The sequence below is a fragment of the Rattus norvegicus genome, chromosome 10 (assembly GCF_036323735.1).
Source record: "Rattus norvegicus strain BN/NHsdMcwi chromosome 10, GRCr8, whole genome shotgun sequence".
Lineage (NCBI taxonomy): Eukaryota > Metazoa > Chordata > Mammalia > Rodentia > Muridae > Rattus > Rattus norvegicus.
In genome coordinates, this window is record NC_086028.1 from 45414246 (window position 1) to 45426769 (window position 12524).

General features: G+C 49.6%; 1 protein-coding gene across 4 annotated transcripts in view; it reads left to right on the forward strand.

The window, feature by feature from the left end:
• Rai1 (retinoic acid induced 1) overlaps positions 1-12524 on the forward strand; it is a 95000-nt gene that overhangs the window by 1498 nt on the left and 80978 nt on the right. The window contains exon 1 of one of the 4 annotated variants that reach the window (XM_063269005.1): positions 1-12524. This exon is cut by the window's right edge and continues 16354 nt beyond it. The exons of the other annotated variants lie outside the window; for them this stretch is intronic. The gene's annotated coding sequence lies outside the window, so the exon portion shown is untranslated. 4 annotated transcript variants of the gene reach the window in all.

Sequence of the window (12524 nt, forward strand, 5' to 3'; positions counted from 1 at the left end):
GTCGCGGTTCTATCTAGCGGGCCCCGCGCCCCCCTCCCACCCCCTTTTCCAACGGCAGTGCTGTGTTGAGAATTCAAGGGCATTACATCTGGTTGCAATCTAGTTTCATGCGGCTGCTGGGCTGTTAAGACCTCGCGCTGACGTCAGAGCAGGGGAATTACTTCTTTTTATTTTATCTTTTTTTAGTTGTCTGCTGCCCTGGGAGGGGAGGCGGGTGGAGAGTGGGGGCCAGGCAAGCTGTGATGTGGAGGCGCCAGCGCGATGGGAGCCCAGATCTGGGAGCTCTGCTTCCTATCCTATCCGCCTTCTCCTCCCCCATTCTCCACGCACTCTTCTCTCAGCTCCAGCCAGGCCCGGGTTGGGGGCAGTGGAGTGGAGGCCCTTCCTGGCTGACTACACAGCTGTTTCCAGAGGTTTCTCTGGGACGTGGCCCTTGGGATCTGGAAGCTGGAGAGTAATCTAGTTTCCCACCCCTCCTCCCAACACCCCAGAGGGTATGTGGGGCCCAAGAACAAGGCATAGACACAGACATTCTAGTCCCAAGGCAGCCTCCCCCCAGAAGCCTGGCCAGGCTCTCATCACAGTGATTCCTTGGAAAGGAGACTGTATGGGGTGATTGAGGCTTCAGAGGCCATCTTGGGAGGGGGCAAAATGTGACCTTCCTTGACAATCAGGCATCCTTCTGACTTCTGCAGAGGGGCTCTCTGCTTCAGAAGTGTCTTTATTCCCTCTGGTCCATGAGGCCTCTGTTCACGGGGGTGGGGTAGGGGTGGGGATGGTATTTCTTTCTAGACCATTGGTTTAAAAAGCCCTACTCAAGATGAAATCCTGCTGTACACACACACACACACACACACACACACACACACACACACACACACACCCCTCCTGCCATGTGCGAAGTAGTTTTTAGGTCACAGTATTGTTCCTACCTACAATAAATAGGCAAAAACAAAAGTTTAGCGAATAGATCTACTGCGTATGCCTTTTCTCTTGTAGTTTATTTGATTAGAAAAACGACTAGCTGTATGTAGCCCGCTGAATTCTGTCTTCACAGCCACTGATAGGTCACACCAAATTTGAAAAAGCAGGCCTCGGAAATGGATCTGCTACATATTCCTTCAACAAATAGTAATCGAGACCCTACAATTGCTCTTTTTTTTTAACTACACAAGTAATACATAGAGAGGTTCTCACTGTGGAAGATGCAGATAGCCAAAAAGCATGTAGAGGGGCAGCCCTCAGCACTGGTGATCCTGTAAAGTCACTGTATCCTTCCATCTGCCCACTTAATGTGTGCAAAAGGCTGTGGACAAATGCATAGTTTTATTTCCCCTCAAGTGAAACCATACCCAGATCTCTTAGTCTGCAGCCCTGGTTTCCCTTCTCTCTGGAAGGGGAGTGGGTGAGACTCTGGATGGACTCCTGGCTCCACCATCTGCTGAGGGAGTTGTTTACCACCCTGGGCCTCAGTGTCTCCATCTGTACAATGAGAATCCCAGTGCCGACTGCAGCTGTAGGTATCCATAGATGGTTAGGTCGGTGATCCTGAGAAAGGCCAGCTGCTGCTGCTTCGCTCCTGCCATGGCTGTCTTCCGTGTCGACGGCAGCACATACTTGTCCTTTTCTGCCTCAACCAGCTGCCTGGGCTGTGGTATGTATGTGTGTTTGTGGTTCCCAGGGAGGAGGAGCCATGCGCATTGGCAATGATGATGTCCTCAGACCAGGGTTCTCTTTGGGACAGGCCCTGGATGTCAGGCCCCAGCAACTGTGGACTGTCCAAAGACCTAGTGTTTTCAAAGCCATGTCAGGGTCTAAGCATGAAATATTCCCTAGGTTACTGCCCAGTGACAGGTGTGTGAGACCCAGGCAACAGCAAGATCTTTATGGAAGAGAGGGTTGTGAGCAAGTGATACACGGGGCAGAGGTAGAGAAGGAGGGAGAATGTTTCTGCTGCACTTGGGAGACTTTGTGTTTTAGTCACTTGACTCAGGAGAAATGGTGGAGGAGCCATTCATTGTGCCAGGGCCTCCTTGTTGACCTCCTTGCCATCTTTTTTCTGAACTCCAGTAGCTACCTTGAAGCCTCTTTTTGATTTTTGACCAGAGGCTAGCCTGGGGTATTTCACATGCTCCCAGAATTCTCTCAGTCCCCTGCCCTACTCCTGCACATTACCCTCCTTTCAGTTCAGCTATTTTCCTGCCAGCCTCTTGAGTTTGCCTGGGCTGCCCTTTCCACCTGGGTGCCCTTCATCTGCCTCCCAAGACCCAAACAGACATCCTGTCTCCTCCTCCTGACCTCCAAGAGAATGAGTCATCTCTCTTTGTCTATGTCAGTGGCCTAGCGTGGATCTCTGAATGATAGGCCCTTCTGCCTTGCACATGAGGCTAGAGCAGCTGAGCCCCAGTGACTCCTTCCAGGGCCCATAGCCAGGGGTGGGGACTAGAGCTCAGATGCTTAGGAATGCTTCCTGGTAGGGGCCCCAGGTGAAGTGCAGAGGATAGGAACCTCACAGCCCCTCAGAGGCCCCTTTGATCCTTGGCTGGTACCTGTTCTCTGTGAAAAAAGTGTGTGTGTGTGTGTGTGTGTGTGTGTGTGTGTGTGTCTGTGTGTGTGTGTCTGTGTGTGTGTGTGTGCGCACGCGCTTCAAGAAACCTAGGGGACTGGAAGAAACTGGCTCATCCTGTTTCTCCAAGAATGAGGGTGAGCTGTGCCCCTTTCCGGTGGGTCACTGAAGACCTAAGATTGGAATGTGACACCAGGGAGGGGGAGGCCACAGGAGGCACAGGCTGAGGCTTGGCTGCCAAAAGACAAGAGTTTGTTCTGCTGGTTCTGGAGCCCTTGAAACAGAAGGGCAGGTGTGGGAGAGACAGATACTCGGAGACTCAGAGACGCATGTGCAGGGCTGAGGTGTGCAGGGCTGAGGGAAACCTTGGAAGCAGAGAGTGGGAGAGAAGGGGACATACAGGACTGAAAGAAATTGAGGTGTTCTTGCTACAGATGAATAGGCTTTCTCAGGAGAGAAAGCAGTCAACATGCACAAGGGCTCTGGCCACACCAGACATTCTTCGGTTCTTTGAGCTTCATTTCTGTGCTCACAATGAACAATCCAGTGTTAAGTCTTCAAGGCTCTTGAAGTGTTGTCACTAGGCAGACAGTCAACAAATGTCCCATTTTTGCACAGTTGCTTGCTTGGGGCAATAGGGGCCTGTGAAGAGGAGAAATGGCTGTTCCAGGGCCCCGGATAGAGAGGCGGTATGGCATTGGCTGGGAGCTGTGGATGATATGCTGGAACCAGCCAAGGAATCTTTCCCCCTTGCTCTCTGGACTCAATGCCATCAGTGTCAGCACAAGGTAGACTGTGTTTGGTCTCTAGGCCTGAGCTGCTCACTTTGTGTGTGTGTGTGGAGAGAGGGCTGCTGCAGCTAATGGAGAGGGCTAATGGGATCAGGCAGCAGGTTTGCTGAACGCCCACCCAGACCTGTAGGAGCTTGCAAAAGGGTGTGCAGGGGAGACTGCTCATCTGCACAGTGGGCTCTCTTGGGACAGATCAGCAAGCACCAGATTAAGAATCAGAGAAAATGTCTGAATTCCAGCCACTGCTGGAATTAGGGGAGCCACTTTCCTTCAGCATCAGTTTCTTCTGTCAAGAATGGGAATATGAATTGCTATCGGTATTAAAAGTGACCTTGATGTGTTTTGTGATCTCAGAAACAAAGAGGGTCCTGTAGCCTCAGGACAAAGATTTTCAGGGAGGCCAGCCTGAGTTCAAATCCTAGCATCAGCTACTGTTTGGAGGGCTCTCTTCCTCCATTTTAAAATGAACATAATGAGAGGACCCTGCTGGCCCACAGCCCTCCTCTTGGCTGTTATTGTTGGGTTGAGTCTTGCTTTTGTGAGGTTTAGGTGGAACATAGAGCCTTTCGCCTCTAGGCAAGTGAGTATCAACCCTGTGGTGTATTCCAGTGCTGGGCTGATTCTTACTGCTAAAGAGCTTTGCAACATAGACAAGGTATCAATGACTTGACAAAGTCACCTCTAACCCTCACTTGCAAAACAGGGAGTCCAATGCCTAATTCTCTTCTGGCAAGGTGGAGGTCAGTGGGGGAAGGCACATGAAAATGACTGGCTTCTGGCCACAGTTTCTATTTGCAAAGGGATTTTGCCCCAGTGATGAGAGTGGACCCTAAGTGGCAGTGTGACCAGTTTCATTTGTATGTTCACATGTACTGAGTGATTCACGTTGCAAGGGCTTTGACCATCCCTAAGGCTCCATCTGTCTGCCCTACCTTCTCTTTCTCTCTCTCTCTCTCTCTCTCTCTCTCTCTCTCTCTCTCTCTTGCACTTGGGTGTTTTGCCTGTATGTATGTCTGTGCACCAAGTGTATGCCTGGTGTTTATGGAGGCCAGAAGAGGGTGTTAGAGCCCCTGGAACTGGAGTTGCAGTACATTTTTTAAAAAGTATTATTTCTGTGTAGGTGTCTGTCTGTGGGTATGCCATGTGCTACCCTGGAGCTGGAGTTATAGATGATCACAAGCAGCCCTGGTGTGGGTGCTGGGCTCTGCACTTCCATCCTCTGGAAGCAGCATGGGCTCTTTTAACTGCTGAACTATCTCTCCAGCCCCTCTTATGCATAGTTCTAAGCACCCTGGCTGCCTAGGTTCTGACCTAAGTTATGTTGCTTGGGCAGGTTACCTATCTCCTTTGTTCATTTTCCTTGTTTATGAGGCAAAAGGCAAGGAACACCCTCCTTTTACATTCCTAATGGCAGAATGAAGAGATCTGAGTTCACACAGATGAAGTACCATAGTGTCTGATATGTACAAAGTGCTCTCTTAGCTAGGCTGTAGTGGTGCATGCCTTTAATCCTAGCACTCAGGAGGCAGAGGTAGAGGCAGAGGCAGGTGGATCTCTGTGTTTGAGCCAGGGATACAGAGGGAGTTCCAGGACAGCCAGGGCTACTAGAGAAACCCTATCTTGAAAACAAACAAACAAACAACAAACAAAAAACACCCCAAAACTAGTGAAACAAATGAACAACCCCCAAACAAAGTGCTCTTTTCAGAAACGTCTCTTACTTGCTGTTGCCTGGGGAAGGTCAATCTAGCTAGCCATACTCCTTCTAGAAGTACCACCTACTGGCAAGGGGTAGTGGGCCTGCTAGAACAGCCAGCTCCTGGATCAGTACTATCCCAGACAGGCTACTAGGGTAACATAAGGCTGACTGTAGGAACCCCTGGGAGGCTGAGAAGGAGAAACCCTATCCAGCATCAAGTGAGCTTCAGACTTGAAGAAAGAACTCTGACATCTAGTGTGAAAGTCAGCAGTGTTTTCTGGTTGAGCCATCATTGATTACTAGGGGCCACCAGACTGGTTCCTATGTGATTTTATGGAGGTCCTTCAATCTCCTAGAACCCCTGCATCCTCACTTATTAAATGGCCAGAGCACCTATGATATATTTTTAAAAACCTATGATCCACATCTGGGGTGGGAAGTTACACTTTGTATGCTAGTTGTTCTGTCACTAAATGCTGCAGTTGGTTATCACTGGCATAGAGCTCAAATGGGCCTGCCTTCTGGGAGCTTCCAGTTTGAAAGGGAAAACGATCTATGTTCATGATTAGGATAACTTCCTATCTTATCTCGAACCACAATGTTCTAAGGCAGAGCAGAGTTGTGCATTTGCTTACTTCTGGGACACCGGGATACACTATGGAGAGGAGGCTATCAATTTGAGGTAATTTTGTCACTTGGGGGATGTTTGAGTCATGTCTGGAGAAATTCTTGGTTGTCTCAGCAGAACATTGCAGTCCACAGTCTCTATAATAACAAACCAGCTGGCCAAGACATCTATAGCACTGAGAGCTCAACGAGCCTTGTTGCAAGGTAATAGTAGCCACACAGATGTAGTCCCTGCCATTTTGAAGTGTCCATTCTGGTGGGCATACTGGCATTGCAGAAAGGACTGTAATAATCACAGTTGCATAATGAGTTGTGATGTGCTGAGCTCAAAGGAAAGTGCAGAACCAGTGCTGGCCTTCTGCAGTCTTTCCAGTTCAACTTGGTGGCCCAATTTCTAAGCTTCAGAGGTGGAGGGGAAGGGTATCATTGCAAGGCTGGCTGCCAGAAAAAGGCTCCTAGGTCAGCCTGAGGGACCTAGAGGAAACTTGCACAGGTGGAGGGATGCTAATGAGAAACCGCTTTCACTCTGTCTGGTTTGAGGAACTGCAGCTCTTACGTTGTACTGTGGAGACAGAAGACCAGGTTAGGTATGAGAGAATAGGGGCCATTGCTGTCCCAGGCCTCTCTGGGCCCATATCTGGCCTTTGGATTACATTCTCTAATAGGTGGGAAGAGAAGAGGAAGAACAACATTTTCATGTCAAGCACAGAGAGGAGTGGGGATGGGAAGCAATCCTATGTGTGATACCTTTGAGACAGCACAGAAAATCCCCACTGTGGCTCAAAATAGCACTAAAAACAGAGGGTTTGCCAAATCAGACTTAGCATAACGTTGACGGAGTTGGCTTTGTTCCCTTGGGGTGACACTGTCTCCTAGGAGCTTAGGGACCTCAGGTGGGGTGGCCAAGGCCTCTACTGGAAGTTTCTAGAGGTCAGAGATGGCAAGGGGTGATGTGATACCTGTAGACAGAGCCAGTTGGTGAAAGCAAAGGGAGGGAGCTTTGAATCCTCTGATGAGGGAAGGCCTGTCTCATTGTCAGGAGAGCTATCATTTAATTGGTGCCTGCTTTGTGCAGGTATTGGGTGGTTCTCTCTCTTAGTAACTGTTCTGTCAAAGAGACTAAAGCTCAGAAAGGTTGAGAGACCCACATGAGCTCAACCAGTTGAGAATCACAACTACTGGGCTCCAAATGAACCCTGCTTACCATCTACCCCTTCATATTAGTCGTGCACCCATTCCATAGATAATCAGCTGCTATGAAATGACACTGTGTTCCGCTAAGATTTTAAGACTTGGAGGCAGACAGCCCTGAGGTTGAATTCTGACTAGGGAGGTTTTCTTCCTGTGGGTTTTTCTTTTGGTTTCCTCCATTCTTGGGTGGGCATAATGTTTTCCTACTGTAAGTGGCCATAGGGGTTAAACTCAGCCTGGAAAGGGAAAGAGGCCCCAGGGAGGTAAGGACCCGCCCTGGGCCACCCAGCTTGGCAGGGTGCAATAAAAGAGCTCTGGTGGAGGAGCCAGGCCAGATTGCCTATCTCTGTGCTATATCAGTGTCGAATTTCTTTATTTGAATGGGGAGAGAGGGCAGCCTCCCTCTGCAGGTAGAGAAGGTGGTGTGGAATGTGGCTGTTTGTTTTTCTTTGCCTGTGAAAGCCTTATTTCAGCTCACTTGGCTGTGCAGGGCTTCTGAGACACAAGATGTTCTCTGGGGGGTGCCTAGCCAAAGTGGACACTGAGAGGGGGGCACCCACCATCCTTCTGCCTGCTCTAATGAGGCCTCCTGGTCCCCTTCATCTCCATATCTCCCGGCGACAGACTCTAGGTAGCGTGGAAAATCAAGACAGTCTTCCCGACAAACAAATCTTGTTCATTCACATGGAGAGGGGGAGACTAGCTGACTTTTTGGACTTTTTTCTCTACCCAGGCATTGCCCGTCCAGCTAGCACCCTTTATTCTGAGACACCTTGAAGGGGCATTAGTGTCATTGTTATTTATCAAGCCGTCAAACTGAGAGCCCCTTGTACTAGGGAAGTGGATTCGAGGAACGATGGGGTGATCATGAGGCAGGGCTTTCTGCAATGGCTGCCCCTCTTTCCCTTCGGCCCCTCCTCTTCAGCCCGCTGGCGGCTGGGAGAGGAAGCCCTGCCGGCAGGTAGCAGAGAAAAGACATAGGATCCAGGGGGGAGTCGCAGTGAAAGCAAACAAACAGGCCTTTGTGTGGCTTCAGATTGGCGGCTCAGAAGGGAAGCCAGGCCTGTGGTAGGCAAGAGAGGGAGGAGGTATGGGAGGTCGGGCCTTTGCTTCAGGCCGGGTAGTTGGGTTGTGGATAGCTGGAGCTGGATGACGAGGCCTATCCTTGTAGACAGGCAAAGCTTGAGCTTGACTTCTAAACAGATCTAACGGACTTACTCCCTGGAGCTATCACACCTTAGGACTGTCATGGGCTCCCAGGCCACTTTGCTGCCTGTGGCTGCTAGGAAGAAGTGGAGTAGTAGGGAGGGAATCATGGCCACCTGGGAGGACAGACTTTTCAGAACCAATAACACAGCGGGAATTTCAGTGGGGGAGGCAGCCCTGTGGAGCAGAAAGGTTTACTGTGGGTGTCCGTAGGTAAGAGATGGTATCTTAAGCCCCCACCACTGGGAGCCAAACTGCCCTATCATTTGTGCAGACTACCAGGTTGGAGGCACAGGCCGATAGACGCGTGTGAGGGGTCTTGGGTAGTGTTGGTAGTGGAGCTGTATTCATTATCCTAGTGAGGGCACCCGCACCAGCCCGGCTGCTCAGACCAGGACCCAAGTCCACCGAGACGCAGTCGGGCCAGATGATCAGGCAGCTGCGTGGTTGCTCTGGGGCCATTTCCTCTCCTCTCCACGACCTCGAAACGGGCGGCGGGAGGGCAGACGCCCGCGCTTCCTGCCCGCCAGCCCCCGGCGCCCCCCTAAGCGGCGTTCCACTCGGGAGGTGCACGGGGCGGGGTGGGTGGGGCGGGCACTGAGTCGCCATGGCAGCGCCTGGCCCGTCATGCTCCGCGCTTCTGGGACCAGGAGCCAAGGCCCCGCCCCCGGCTCGGGCCCCTTTCCGGGAATGCAAAGCCGGAGGCGTGGCTTCCAGACCTGCTAAGGTACTCTCGGCCTCTGTGCTCTAGTCTAGCAAAGAGGAGGGATACCGTTCTCCCCCTCCCCCGGGGACCTCAGCCTTGGTGCTTCTTTGCGCTGTCCTTCACGGACGAGGCACGGGGGGCGCCCCGACACTCTCTTATTCTGGCAGAACTGTGCCCAGAGGTACCCGCTGGTCCTCGACAGCCCAGCGCTTGGCCTCATGTAATTGGCAAACGTTTGGTGGCCTGGCCAGGAGGCACATTTTTTACATTCTGAACCGGGGCTCCATCTCCTGCCCTGGGGAAACCTCTAACTGAACTTTGTTGCCAAGTTTGCCCCCTGTAATGTTGCCCTCTCTTCGCATGCTTTTCATGCCTTGAATCCCTAACTTCGCCCTCCTGATGTGCTTTCTTTCCTTTAGTCCAGTAAGAGGCTCCAATTCAGTTGGCTTCTGCCCCTTCTGCGTGTATGGAGCAGGCAGCTAAATTTAATACTGGTCTTTGGGTCTTGGCAAGAAGATTGCCTCTTAAGCTGCTGGACTTTGCCTTTCTTCAGCCTCACCCAGAGCACACACAGGAGGATGAGAGTAGGTTTTTATGGAAGCAGAAAGATGCATCTTGATGTATCATACATAGGCCAGCAGTAGTGGTGCACACTTGTATCTCTAGTGCTTCAGGAAGCTGGGGTTTATAGGTTAGCAAGATGGAGGTCAGCCTGGGCTGTATAATGAGGAGATCTTGTGTTTGAAAAAACAAAACGACAAATCTTCCCATTCTAGATACTTTTTAGTCTGATAATCTGAGTATGTTGACTGTAGAGAAGTTGAAAAGTAGGAGAACCAGACCCAGCCATAGCTGTCATCCCAACTCCTTTTGAGGTCGAGTGAAGCAGGAGTTCAGGATTAGCCTGTGCAACATACCAAAACCCTCATCTCAAAAAGGAACTAGGACCTGCTACAAAGGGGCCTGCTACAAAGCCCTATGACCTGAGTTCAGTTGTGGTTGAAGAAAACTGACTCTGGCAAGTTTTCCTCTACACACACCCACACACACACACACACACACACACACACACACACACACACACACACGTAAGCTGTATGTGTGTTTATCCTAAATTCCTAAAAAACAATCTGGGATGAGCACAGCAGATGCAAAGGATGAAAGAGTTATGCAGTATGTGTGGACTTGTAAGGTATTTGATGACTTTAAGAGCTTTTTTTTTTCCTGCTATAAAAGGAGAACAGGCTTATTATAGAACTTTTGGAAAGTATGACAAGTTAAAAGGAAGAAGCTTACCCATGCTCTGGTCTCTACAGGCAGCTGCACTGCCTGCTGTAGGGTTATCCCTGCTGTGTATGCTACCACTCTTGTAGGACCCTGAAGTATAGACTCTACCTTTCTCATATATTGCCACACTAGGAATCCTCCGTTCTGTGCATCTATGGGGGATCTTAGATGAGGAGTCTTAGTCTTCGGAGAGCTGGCAGCCTATTGGGCTACCCAGGTAGTCATTTTGCTCATCTCTCTGTCCATAGACCCTTGGCAGGTCTCTTTTCCTGCTGTTAGCTCTAACAAGTGTCCTGGACCAGGAGTCTTTCTTACAAGAGGCTGAGGAAGCCACCTATTCTGTACAGGGACCCAGAAGGCTCTTGGCCCATGCTGAGCACTGGGCTCAAGCAAAGACTTTGATTTGGCCAGACATACAAGGCTGGAAAGGATCAAACCTAGCCTCAGCCAGAGCCAGGCAACCGTCACTCAGACCTGGAGGCTTGTGTTCATTTCCTGACTATTCTATTTGCCTGGTCTTGTTGAGAATCAGGGCCTGCTATTGTAGCTCCATAGCCTCTCACGTTGGCATAGGGTACAACCTTCCTATGTCCAGACAACCTCCAGACCTGGCTTTGAACTACTCTGTCCTCATCTACCCTGTAGCCAGCCTCTTTTCTTCTTTTGTCTTCACAGTGCAGTCTTAGCCACCCAAGCCCTCTGAAGTGGGCCTTGGAGGATCTCAACTGCTAGATGGATTGTGCTAGAAAGGCTTCTAAGACTGAGGGTAGAAAGCTTCCTAGACAGAAGGATGTTGAATTTGCATTTTGAGTGGCAGCTGAATTCAATAGATGGAAAAACCATAGGCCTGGCACAGGGCATCGGGAGTAACACTAGACCTTCCCTGGTCACTGCCTGCTACCATCAGTGTGTGCTGTTGAAAAGGTACATTAGGTAAATTTTGTCTTATTAATAAACTTATTGATGTAGTGGCTATTAAAGAACAGTTCACTTGCATGGATGAGTCTGCCAGGTTATGGGTAAGATCTCTTGTCTGCACATGATTGATTTATCTGAGTTCCTTCCTGTGGGCTGGGCACCACCCCTGTGTGGAATTTAACCAAGTGAGGAGATGGGGACATGCCTCCGATGTGAATTCATGGTTGTATGAGCCTTCCTCAGCCCCTCATTGCTGGTGAAGCTGTGTGCCACTGTAGCTGCCCTTTGTTTATCTATCTGTAGTTATTCTCTCTCCTATGTTTTCTTTCCTTTGCCAACAGGGCCTTTATATGTAGTCCAGGGTAGCCTCAAACTCATGATTCCTTTGCTTCAACCTCCTAAATAATGGGGTCATTGCCGTGGTTCTCAACTTCTTAATGTTGTGACCTTTTAATACAGTTCCTCATGTTGTGGTGACCCCCAACCATGTAATTATTTCCATTCCCACTTCATAACTGTAATTTTGCTATTGTTGTTATGAACCATAATGTAAATATCTGTTTCCAACGGGTTAGGGGACCCTGTGAAAGTGTCGTTGGTCAGCAAAAGGGGTCTTGGCTCACAGGTTAAGAACCACTGTGCTATCAGACTTGTCCCTGGTCCAACAAAGTCATTGTTGGCTCTGGATGTATGCGACTGCTTCTCTTGGGTGTTAACTTGATCACATCTGGAATTAACTAAAACCCAAGCACCTGTGAGGGGTTTTTCTTAATTAAATATTTTGAAGTGGGAAGACCCATTTTTACTACAGATATTTTGAGGGGGGAAGATCTAACACACTCTTCTGCTTTTTTTTTCTTTCTTTTTTTTTTTTTTTTTTTTTTTTTTTTGAGACAGGGTTTCTCAATAGACCAGGCTGGCCTGGAACTCAGAACTCAGAGATACACCTGCCTCTGCTTCACAAATGTTGGAATTACAGGTGTGCGCCACCATACCTGGCTGTCCTTTAGTCTGGGTCACACCTTCTGCTGGCAGCCTGTATGAAGGACAGGAAAGAAGGAAGTTTGCTCTCTTTGCCTGCCTGCCCTTATTCCTGCTGGCAAGTGTATTCTTCACTGAAATTAGAGCCTACTTCTTTGGGATTCTGGCACACGCACGCGCGCGCGCGCACACACACACACACACACACACACGCGTGCACACACACACACACACCAGCTGAGATCTCTAGCCTCATGTACTGAACCAACTATTGTATGCTTTAACCTTCTGTTGGTAGACAACCATTGGACTAACTGGACCATAACCTGTAAGCCACTCTAATAAATTCATTCTGTCTTTTTGTCTCTTTCTCTCGTCTGTCTGTCTGTCTATCTGTCTGTCTGTCTGTCTGTCTGTCTTTTTCTCTTACTCATTCTATGAGTTCTGTTCCTCTGGAGAACACTGACTAATACAGTATGTCAGAGGGGCTGCTGTTTTTCGTCAGTTTCCAAATCATACATGCTTTAGTTACCTGTAAGGGCTTGTGTAGAA